We start from the raw sequence: 12615 nt of genomic DNA, 5'->3' as shown, positions 1-12615 counted from the left end.
ATGACTTGGGTTTTTTCAGAGGCCCTTCATGCTTTTTTAACAGCTGCCTATCACTCCATAGGATGGCAGTATCATAATTTTTTCCCCTTAATAATAAACATTTCAACTGATTCTAATTTTTCATTCTTCCAAACAATTATTCCATGAACTTTCTTTTTATACATCATGGTGCACATATAGGAGTATTTCTATAGAAAAAAATCCTAGAAATCGATTCTGTTCACTGCCAATTTCACATCAGTGTGCTCCGTGGACCCCTTACTCTATGGGTGGACCAGGGCCACGGTCACGGAGGACCTCTTCTGGCTGGGTCTGAGGACAGGACTGCACTCCCTTGCAGTGTATAAGAGAGCCAGCTGTTCTACTTCATCAAGACTCAATATTGTTAGCCCTCTTCATTTTAACCATTCTGCTGGGTGTACAGTGGTATTTCATCATGTACTGAACTAACGGTTAATGAGGTAGAACATTTTTCCTTTACTTTCCTTTTTTGCCATTTGGATATGCTCTCTTGTAAAATGTCTGTTCAATTGATTCCCACAAGTTTCTGTTAGGTAAATTGGTCACTGTTAGTATTCCCACTTTACGATAGGGTATCTGAAGAACAGAGAACTGAAATAATTTGCCCGAGGTGCCACAAAGAAAAAGGGGAAACAGCTGGGATTTGAATCCAGGACATCTGACTTGCTAGTCCATTTTCCTAATCCACTCAGATGGTCAGACAAGAAACCCAAATTGGATTTTTGCATCTGTTACGATTTATTGATATATATATATATATACATATATATGTATGTATGTATGTATGTATGTATGTATGTATGTATGTATGTATCTATCTATCTATCTATCTATCTAGAGAGAGAGAGAGAGAGAGAGAGAGAGAGCGTGGGCTCCCCCTAGCTGAGAAAAAGTTGTATTCCAGATGCCTATGTGGAGACTAAGACCAGGATTGCCACAAACCTAGTGGCTTAAAACAACACACATTTATCCTGTTACAGTTCTGGAAGTCAGAAGTCCAAAATGGGTTTTATGAGGCTGAAACCAAGATGCTTTCCATGGAAGCTCTAAGGGGAATTCCTTTCCTTACCTTTTCCACCTCGCACTTTGCTGCATTCCTTGGCTCATGCCCCTTTGCTCCATCTTTAAGACCAGAATCTTCAAATCTCTCATTGCTTCTTTGTATCACCTTCTCCTCTGCAGTCAAATCTCCTTCTGCCTCCCTCTTAGAAGGACATTTGTGATTGCGTTTAGGATTCACCCATACAAACCAGGAAACTCTTCCTGTCTCAAGATCCTTAACTAAGTTACCTCTAAAAAGACACTTTTTCCCCCCACATGCAGTAATACTCAAAGGTTCCAGGATTAGGACCTACGTATATTTTGGAGCCATTGTGAGCCTACCATATCCCTCCAACATTTTGATTCAATATATGTATATCAAGTGTTTTTCCCTGTGAAGGTCTGTACTTGGAAATAAAGTGGTTCATTGCCTGATTCACTTATGCTAAATATCAGTCAAACCATTCAGAAAATGTCTTCTCAGAAATGTCTGTCTTTGTGGTTCCCTGAACCATTTACCTCCTTAGGATCTGTTAAAATGTTCTAGGCAGGCACAAAGTGTGGTTAGCATTTATGTTTTACCTCAGATATATAAATTATAAATTCTCTAGATGATTCACGGGGTTTCTTACTGTGAAATCACCTTTCTTAGAAGCTTCCTTTTCTAGGAACCTGATATGTTTTCAAATTTTCTATTTAAAAAAAAATACTTTCCTGCGCCACTTCTGTTATGCACATGGAGTGAATCCTGGTCAGGAGTGACAGGAAGCTCACTTCCGTGCGAGGGCTGGCTGACCCCGGAACACCTGTTGTGCTGGTAATGAACATGAGATCTGTCACATGTGCTGCCCCTTCCCGCCCCCCCTCCACCCTCTGGCTGCCAGATGGAAGGCTCAGCTGCTCCTCAGACCTAGGATCTTCATAGCTTTATCCAGAGGCCTGGAGTTCCCTCTCAGCTGGCTTTTCATCTTCCACATGATTCACATTGTGTGAGGCTTTAACTCTAGGTTCCCAGGCGAGCATTTTTATTCTGTAGCCATTTGTTGTCAGTTCACTCAACACGTATTTGTCAAGTGCCTGTTATGTACCTGGCAGTTTGCTGAATGGTGGGCATTTAAGATGAGGTAAGCACAGATTCTGCCTTTAGGATATCAAGTTGTTTTGTCAAGATATGATAATCTTGCATTTTTGTCTTTTTTAGTGGCAAGTGATGGAAGTCAAATTCACACTGACTTAAACATGAAAGAAAGTGTATTGATTTACGTAATGGAACATTCCAGGGATAGTACTGCATATTAGTCCACGTTCAAATAGAGAAGAGTTTAATTAATTGAAAGCGTGGTACCTGAGGTGCTGCTACAAAATCTCAATCAAATGCAGTATGCCACGGACACCCGCCTGCCCACCTGCTGTGCACTCCCAATTCCTTTTGTCCAATTTCCACCATGATTAAGGCTCTCTATGGAATAAAAGATGACATCTTCCTAAGTCCAGTATGGCAACTCTGAAGGATCAGCTGAATCTGAATCTTCTTAAGAAATAACAGCCCCCAGAATAAGACTGAAGTCGTTGGGGTTGGTGCTGTTGGCATGGCCTGTGCCATCAGTATCTTAATGAAGAACTAGGCAGATGACCTTACTCTTGCTGATGTCATGGAAGACAACTTAAAGAGAGAGATGATGGATCTCCAGCATCTTTTCCTAAGGACACCACAAATTTCCTCTGGCAAAGACTATAATGTGGCTGCATACTGCAAACTGGTTATTATCACAGCTGGGACATGTCAACAAGAGGGAGAAAGCCATCTTAATTTGGTCTGGCAAAATGTGAATATCTTTAAATTCATAATTCCTAATGTAAAAAATATACCCCCCAACTGCAAATTGCTCACTGTTTCCAATCCAGTGGATATCTTGACCTATGTGGCTTGGAAGATAAGTGGCTTTCCCAAAAACCATGTCATTGGAAGTGGTTGCAATCTGGATTCAGTCTGGTTCTGTTACCTAATGGGGGAAAGGCTGGGAGTTCACTCATTACACTATCATGAGTGGGTCCTTGGGAAGCATGGAGACTGGTGTGCTTGTATGGAGTGGAGTGAATGTTGCTTATATCTCCCTGAAGAATCTGTACCCTAATTTAGGCACTGATGCAGATAAGGAACAGTGGAAAGAGGTTCACAAACAGATGGTTGACAGTGCTTATGAGGTGATCAAATGGAAAGGCTATACATCTTGGGCCATTGGACTATCTGTGGTAGATTTGACAGAAAGTATAATGAAGAATCTAAGATGGGTGCATCCAATTTCCACCATGATTAAGGGTCTTTCTGAAATAAAAGATGACATCTTTCTTAGTGTTCCTTGTGTCTTGGGACAGAATAAAATCTCAGATGTTGTGAAGGTGACTCTGACACCTGAGGAAGAGGCCTGTTTGAAGAAGAGTGCTACATCTGGATGTTGGATGTTCCTTACATTGTGTAGTCCTAAACTGGTTAGTGTGAAATAGTTTCACCTTAAAGACACCACTGCCGGTGTTGCACATGCTATGGTTGCCTTTCAAACTAGATGTGTGTTTACAGTGTGTTGTATAACTTCTGGTTCCTTTACTCAACATGCTTATTCCAACTTTTTTTTCCTCTGATCAATCATATCCTGGGATCCAATGTATAAATCCAACATTGTGTGTCTTGCGTATAATTATCATAAAGGATCATGTTTTGTGTACTATATGTATCAGAGTGGTGTACATTGTCATATAATGTAAAAAGGAAAATCTCATATAAATAATGCAGCCAACTATCCAAGTGTCATACCAATTAAAACACCAAATAAACTTTGCACAGTGAACAAAAAAATCTGCCCCCACACAAATGTACACTAAGGGATTTATTACAAGAATTTGATCTATGCAACTGTAAAGGCTGGCTAGCCACTTTCTGACAGACTGCTGTTTTAGTTTCTGATGCTAGAGCTTGCAGACCTCAGGGATATCTGTCAGGTAGAGAAGCTGGATATAAAGTGGGAAGGAGCAACGACAAGCTGACACTATGAGCATGAGCTGAGACCTATGGAGATGGACTGGAACCCATGTCAGTTTTTTTACCATCTCCAGGCCACATTGGATTCCTGTGGGTGGGGGGTCCCATAAAGAGGAGCTGGTACTCTGCTATGGAGCTAAATATGCATGTGCTCCAGGAGTTGGTAATGCTGTAAGAGAATCTGAGAGAAGATGGAGAAGATGTACACCTGCCTGCTTCCCCACAAAAACAAAGGCAAGTGTGTAGATGACTGACATTTTACATGTGCTGCTGCTGTAGCTGGTGCCCCTGCCTGACCCTTTCAGTGGTAAAAACAGTATGACTGCCTTCACTCCTACCTTTCCAATCCCATGCAGAATGTGTTTTGTGTTCCATTCTATCCAGAAATATATAGCAAAGGGGATTCTGGGAGACATAGTGCAACTAGCCAAGTTGACAAATTACAAAGCCACGCCACCCCCCGCCCCACTACCCCCCACCCCATATGAGGATTGACTGGCTGGAGGTGTTCACATAAAGTTCTCAGAAATCTTTCAGCTCTGTGCTTCTCTCTTGTGACTTTTTCTCAGAGCCTCTTTTCTCACTTTAGCTTCATAAGATCAGTGGAAAGTGAGCTTCTTTTGTTCAATAGTTCTATCAAGCTCTGGGCTGACGCTCCTTGTCCCCAAGGGAACACAGCCTTCTCACTGGGCAGCCCTGGGTCACTTGCCTTCTCCTGAATTTGGGTCATGGGGTCAGACTCATTCTAACTATTGTACTAGGAATACATGATGGGTGGTCCCCCAAGGGAAAATCAAGGTATTGGTGCTAAAAAAAGCAAACCAAGTCAGTCTTCCTGCTATTTCTAGCTGTTTATCCTTCTACTTATTGAAGAGACCAGGAAGTAAGTATACTCCATACCTGTTTCCTTACTCCAGCAATATGTGTTAGTCCCTTTAGCCATTCCACAAAGGAAACTCCTGGTTGGATGAATGGAGGTAGGTAGGCATTGGTGTCCTTATGGTACAAATGAAAAAGTTGAGATTCAGAGAGGTTTAATAACTTGCCCAAAGTCACAGTTAGTAAATGACAGAGCCATGATTTGAGGAAAGACTTGTCTGATTCTCAGAAGTGAGATCTAAATGAATTTAATAAACAGCTGTCAAGTTGACGCAGTGTGTCATGGAGAAGCCACACTAGATATTAGATGCAGATCTCCTAAATTTGGAAGATGGATGGTTTATATTTTTCCTTTAATAAATATACGTGAGAGATTAAAAAAAAAATATGTGAAAAGTGATTAGGACCTGAGGGAGGTTGAGGGAAAGTTTAATGTTTTTGAGCTCTCAAACTAAGACCGAGAAGGAACATTAGAGATCAGTTGATCTCAAGTGTGGTTTTCCATAGCCCCTTTCAACCAGACTTCAGTTAGAAAATAATCTTATTATAGAATAAGTATTTGTAATTTTTTTTCTAATTAAGACATTTGGGTTTTTCAGATTTCTGGTTTGGTAATTATTACTAGAACTTTATGAGAATGAACACCAAGGTTAAAATGCACTTAAAATTAAATTCAGTGCTCATTATGTCTTTCTGCAGTACTCATCACAGTGAGATTTCCTTCCTCTGGACAGTAGGTTTCTACTTGTAACCTAAGGCTGTACCTGATTCCCTCTTCCCAACTTGTGGTGTTGGGAGATTATGGTTGGGCTTTAGCCCAGATGATGGAGGTTTGGTGAATCCAAGGCTGTCCCAAGCTATGGGAAACACAGGAATGAAAGGTACCTTAGCATCAGAGGTTGTGTGCATGTACGTGGTTACACTGTGCATGTTTTGTGTGCCATGGAAGTGAGGGTGGATTTGTAAGCAAGGGGAAAAGTATCCAAACAATCTCCAAAAAAGAAAAGCTTCAGGAACACAGACGATGATCTAGAACACAAGCCAAGGGATTGAAGTGCATAAGAGTGGTAGGAATACTGGTGACAGATCACATTCGTTAGGAAGATGTGGGTGGGGAGGGGAGGATTCTTTTATGCTAATGTGTTGTATGTAACAGAAATGATGATTAATCTCAAAGTAGGACCAGTTCTAGAAGTTCTAGGAAATGATGATAAAAATTGAAGTCAGGTGGGTGGCAGTATCTTCCTTCGAGGTGGCCACTCTTTTGAACCATGAATCCCACCAGGACTTGGGAACAGAATCCAGACCCTTGACAAAGTTGCTGCGAAGGTCAGTCTGAATGCCAGTTTTCCAGATGCTGGGTTCAGGGCAGGGTTAAAGACCAGTGGGAGGAGGAGGGGGAAGCAAGCTCAATCCTAGTAACAGAGTGAAAGCCAAAAAAGGTGGGAGTTCAGGGAGGCCATAGCTCGGTGCAAGCACACTGCTGAGACCCAGGCTTTATGGCCCCACACTAATGTCAAAACTCTCCCCAGGAAATACCAATGTACTTCTTTCCCTGGTGGAGGCTGGCTCGGTAGAAAATCTGTACTGAATAAATCTGAGTGAATGGCCTCGGTACCTGCAGCTCAGTAGATGAACAAGGCAGGATCTTTGAATAGAATTCATGGATCTATGCCCAGCGCTGTCTCATTGCTTCCTGGAACCAGAACAGTTCCACCTTCCTCAGCTTCTCGTAATCAGCCGTTTCCTGCCAGCACTTTATTAAAACTGCTTCTTTGAACATCACTAGCGAATTCCTAGTAGGTAAATCCAGAAATTATTTTTTTCTCAGCCCCCATTTTTCTTCCTACTTCAAACAATGAACTCAATTGGCCAATTCCTCCTTATTTGATATCCTCCTTTCAATGCTTTCTTGTTCTCTACATCTTTAATTACTCTCTCTTCTCAAAGAGCTTCTGTTTCTTGTTCTCATGCAAGAAAATTTGGCAGTTCCTAAGACTTCGTCCTTGACCATCTGCTTTTCTCCTCTTTTACTCTCTACTCCAAGATTTCAGTTATTATCATGGCTTCAAGTATTTGTTCTATGTGGATGATTCCAAAGTCTGTATCATCAGGGCTGAGTTTTCTGTTTCTTTCAGCCCCATGTAGGAAGTTCCTGTTTGGGAGCAAAACAATGACATATAAAACATAATAAAATTAATATGTTCAAATTTGAACAAAAAGACCTCATCTCTGGGAAAGACTGTATTGTCCCTCAAAATATGCACAATGGTGAAATTTACAGAGTTTAGTTCAATACAACCTGATTTCCTTAAGATGCAATAAATGATCAACTTTTGGGGTCTTCCATTTTTATATAAATTTAATCACAGGAAAGATCCCCTCTATTTCAGTTTAGTCTCAGCTTTTATCAGGATACAGATTTTCCCTTTAGGCATGGCACGTATGTATCTCTTTTATTAAGGGGCAGGAGGTGCCTGTAAGTATCCAGGATTATCATATGACAGGAGGTTTATAACAAATGAGTATGAGCCACATTCTAAGATGGGGCATCCTCTGAGTTTCTTGCACAGTGTGGCAGCAGACTGTTTTTCCTCATCCCTCCAAGCCGTGCTATTTCTCTCATTTTTAAAAAATTGCTCATCCACCTTCTCTCTCCTGCCCACTGGATCATCCCAGAGGTAAAAAGCCCTGAAGGAATGTCTCTCCAAAGGGAAATTGCATCTGGCACTGAGGTTAGCAACTTATTTACATCTTTATTTCTGTTTCAGTGTTGACTAGGACGTATCAGTATACGAGAAAATACACAGAAGAACAGGTTAATGTTTCAAGGTATAAATCTTCCACATGTTTCATACTTGGAAGAAACCAGTTACTACTAATAGAGTTATTACAAGGAAGGGCTGAGCAAGGGCATCAAATAAGATAGCCTAGGACATTGGGCCACCCCACCATGACACAAGGACTTGGAGAGATAGACCCAGTTTGGGCATGAAGTAAGTAGGCAATGTGATACTGGCTAGAAATCTGAGAGGATTCAAAATGAGAAATATACACTGGAAGGAAGGGTTCTTGGTTTTATCTAAATATGTAATAAAAACAGCATTGATTGAGCACATAACACGAAGCACTCTTCTGAACACATTATGTGTTTTGAGTTATCTAGTCCTTGTAGCAATCCTCTAAAGGATAAAGTATGTCCATTTTACAAAGGAGGTATTGAAGCTCAGGGTAAGTGGCAGAACTGGGTCTCTGAACTCAAGATCCAGATCTCATCTTCAGCAATACACGAGGGTCCCTATGACTCAAAGTATGAGAGTTGGATAACTTCTAGTGTCCCTGTTCTCCCACTGAATCCGGTAATGGCACCGTTATTAATAAACTATGTGACTGTTTTTTTTCTCATTGTATAATCTAGTTTGCATGATTGACATCCAGGCCTGGAGGACACTGCGGACAGGGGAAGTTAGAAACTCAAGCTCACTTGTGCAAGCTGACCCAGAATTGGAGCAACCTGAGCCGCCTGCTTGCTTCGATTTCCCTCTTTGCCCTTCACATCATCCTGGAAAGCTGAGCCCTCCTGCAGGAGGGAGAAGACCAGGGGTCACCATTGCTTACCCGGAATTTCATGTAAGTAACTGGAAAACTGAATACACATGACTCGTGACAAAGTAAAAATGCAACATTGTTTTAATCTTCTGCCATTCTTTCATATTTTATTCAGTGGAGACAATCTTTATTCGCCTCTGGATGAAAACTCTAGATCCCATGGTTTCTGCACATTCTTCCTTAATGGACTAATTGACGACGGTCAATTTAAGTTGCAAACAATATAATTGCAATACTTAGAATGTCAAGCCACATATTAGGGAAAACTTCAGCAGACCCGTATGGTCTAGAAGAGAACATATTATATTTTCTTTATAGAAGCATTTCTAAAACAAAAGAAAGAAAATTGTGTATTTTGTGGGAGGGAGGAGCTCATACTTGGCATGGATGCAGCAGGTGAAAAATATTTTTGATATTTTTAATTTTAATTAAAAGTTTGCATCAGTCTTTCATTTGTTTCCACAATGCATACATATTCAATAATGTTAAAATGTTTAAGAGTATTTACTGGAAATGTTACTATATTCACTTTTCCTATCTCCCCAATCTCTGAATATTTCATGAGATCAAGAAAACACCTCCCATTGACCCCATGGGGTTGCATTAGCCATTCAATCTGCTGCCTACTTCCAGCTTGAAAAGCCCAGACCAGGCCTACAGAATCCAAATTCAAAATCATGCCTTAAAAAAAGGCCCAAGAATCAAGCACATATGACGAATTTTAACATCTGTTTAAAGTCTATGGTGTACACATAGAAGTCTGTTATATAACTTTCTGTACTTTCTCATAACTTTGAAATCTTTCATATTTGTAAAACACAAACAAAATGGAGATTAAAGCAAAATCTACAGTCTCTCTTCTCTCTCTAAATCCAAACTTTTCTCCTTACACTTCTCTTATAGTCTTCTCGACAGAATGTACAGATTTCTTATTTTAAGTCTTTACTTATTCCAGGCCCCTGCATGAAATTTCTCCATTTTCTTTTTCTGAGTGTGTGAGTCGCACCCATTTTTGTGAGGCTCGTTTAAATTTCATCTCCTACAGAAAACCATCCTTATTCCTCCATCGATCGCTTTCTCTTCTAAGTAGTTGGGATATCTGTGACTTGGCCTATTGCATCCCAATGTGCTTATCGTGGTTAATTATCTTCTTCCTGATGTCCCTTTTTCTCCCCAATTAGTTGGTAGTTCCAGAGTAGGCATTTAAAAAGTATTTGTTAGAAAAATAAAGGGAGGACATTAGAAAGCTAGTTCTTCAAGCCTTAATCTGTATCAATTGCTTTCATGAAAACAGGTGAGAGGTGGTTCTTATTAGTGAATCTGACTTGCCAGGTGAATCATTGCATGAAATCATGTAAACACACTTTGTAAAGAAAACATATTTCTCTATTTCCAGTTTCATATTTATGTGTTGTTCATTCACTCATTCATTCACTTCACGGATATTTTTGGGCTCCTTTTATGGTGAAGCACTATTCCTGGCACTTGGGAAGTAGCAATATGCAAAACAGATGATGTTGATGGCGGTGGTGGTGATGAAGAAACCACATCTGGTCCATTTGGGTGTGGTAATAAACACTTCTCACTAGCTGTGCCTTACCTGAAGTGCTCATTGTGAATCAGGGCATATTAAAGGCTTTTTGGAGGTAGAACCCTAAGCGATTAACTAATTGGGTGTGCCAATTATTGATCATGAGGAACAAGAGCTACCTTTTTTACCTCCCAGGCAAAGAGATAGGGTAGTCACTCATTCTCTTCGGAGATTTTCTGGTTAGGGTTGATGAGGATAGATAATATTAAATGTAGGACACAAATTCTTATACTGGAGCAGATCCTAGTAAAATTGTGCCAAGAGTCTGAAGAGAGGAAGTCCATGATAAAGAAAGAGCAAAATGTAAGAACCGTACCAAAAGATACAAAGGCAGCTCTATTTTGCATCTCTAATAACAGAGTATTCAGTGTAAAACAGTTCCTTCTAATGCAAAGGTTGGGCTTTAAAGTTATTTTAACAGTATTTTCCCTGTTTATAAAAGTAATATATCCTTTTAGGAATATTAGAAAATTGCTAAAAGAGAGTAATGAGAAGGCTGATTTAAGTCAGATAAATTCCAATTACAAATCAGTAAATGAATGGTCTGTCTTAATTCCTCCCAGAAACTTTCCCTATTAGTTGAACATTCATACTTTATTTTTCTGTATGACTTCTTTGTTTTAATGATGTTGAGAAAAATGCAAAAAGCATTACACTTTCTAAAGTGTATGTCATGTGGGTTGTTATGTGGGGTCTCAGCTCCCACTCCCCACATAAGAACACAGGATATGGTGAGGCCAAAAAGAAACACCCACGGAACCATAGGTAGGGGAATCATACTACCATATTCTCGCTGGTGGCTGGGTTGGAGACACAGGAAGCAGGAGCCACACGGTTCGCAACCCTCAATGCACCGCTTGCCAGCTCAGCCACCATCTTCTTGCTAGCCCCCATTTTTTCTGCTCGCGTAGCCATGGCAATTATATTAGTGCCCAGTGGCTCACTGGTTACAGCTGACAGCCAGCTAGCCACAGCTGATGGCCATCCAATCACAGTTGATGGCCATTTACTACCTGAGCCAGCACCTTTCTATGTGAGGCCAAGAGCCTGGAAACTGCACTCTTGGCTCTGTCCCCACAGTGTATATTTAAAAAACTTTTTAAATTTATATGTATATTTGTAGAAAAGTTGAAGAACACACAAAAAATAAAGTTAAAATGATCTGTAATCCCACCATTGCTAACATGCTAGTACTTTGATGCATTTATATACAGATGATATGCATGTAGACCCTATGCATGCCAACATAGATGTGAAGAATTATAACTGCATGGAAAATGCTTGTGATGCAATGCAATAAGAAAAAATCAGGATGCAAAACCTTTTATGGAGTCTGATCTCATTAAAATTCTTCACAAGCCTGCCTTAAGTGCATGATAGTTCATCATTTGGATGTGAACTGATAACCTTTTCAAAAAGAACGGTGCCACTCTTAATAAATTCAGAAAATTCTCTCTAATACAAAATGATGGAAGCTTATAGACTTATTCTGTCTCCTCCTTATCATAATCTCTTTTTCTAGCACTTTCCAATATCCAGAGCAAATAAGAGGGAACCTACTACCTCTGCAAAGGTTTTGGAACTTGATCTAAAGGTCAATAATCAGACTGTTAGCATAAATATTATGAAAGTAAAATTAGAAAATGTAGAGTCATGAACTTCCTTCATACAGTTAGAGTTTCAAGAGTTAAAACACCTTCTTGTTTCTTTTCCAGTGCCTGATACAAAGGTAGACAGATTTCTCTTGGCAATGGCATCTAAGAGTCGTGATTAAATATTTCCTTAGTCATGAACTCTGTGATTTCCCAAAGTCAGTGTCTGGCTCAAAGTAGCCGAAAAAGATACCTAGGAGAAGCTTAAAAAACCAAAAAACAAAAAACAACAAAAACACACACACACACACACACACACACACACACACACACAAACAAAAACCCCTGATTCCTAGGTCCTAATTTAGTAAATCTAGAGTAAGTCTCCCAAATCTGTATTTTACAGTTTCCCAAGTGGTTCTCATGAATTATCAGGTTTGGGAACCACTGCCCAAGGAGAGCCAGTGTAATCCAATTATCTGCTGGCAGTCTGAAGGGAAGAGGTAAAGGTGGACCTTGATTTAGTGAGTGAAAAATAGATTCCCCTGAGAGACTCTCCCTAGAAGACGTTTAAGAAATCTCTTTCAAGATAGTTATTTCCCTGGAGTGTTTTCATTGTCATTCGAAAGCCATGGCTGAGATTTGATGAACTGTGCAGGTCACTTCCAACTGTCCAATTTTATAAAAATGTGCCTAGTTTTGCAAATGTTACAATGATCTTTAGAAAAGATTTCCCTCTAGAAAAGAGTGCATTTACTTCACACCCATTAAGCTAAGCATTTGTGACACATTCACACCCCTGAGCACATTTAGTTCTTGATAAAAAAATGAGACATTTAGCTTAC

The 12615-nt window shown here is 40.0% G+C and overlaps 1 pseudogene across 1 annotated transcript; it reads left to right on the top strand.

The window, feature by feature from the left end:
* The first annotated feature begins 2557 nt into the window (after positions 1 to 2557).
* LOC308501936 (L-lactate dehydrogenase A chain-like) lies at positions 2558 to 11835 on the top strand (annotated as a pseudogene). Its single transcript has 4 exons — positions 2558 to 2793; positions 2968 to 3517; positions 8397 to 8608; positions 11701 to 11835. The product of its transcript is annotated as an L-lactate dehydrogenase A chain-like (transcript).
* The last annotated feature ends 780 nt before the right edge of the window (positions 11836 to 12615 follow it).

The sequence above is a fragment of the Rhinolophus hipposideros genome (genome assembly GCF_964194185.1).
Source record: "Rhinolophus hipposideros genome assembly, chromosome: 9".
NCBI lineage: Eukaryota > Metazoa > Chordata > Mammalia > Chiroptera > Rhinolophidae > Rhinolophus > Rhinolophus hipposideros.
The sequence above is the reverse complement of the archived record's forward strand: the minus strand, read 5'-3'. Positions and strand labels throughout refer to the sequence as shown.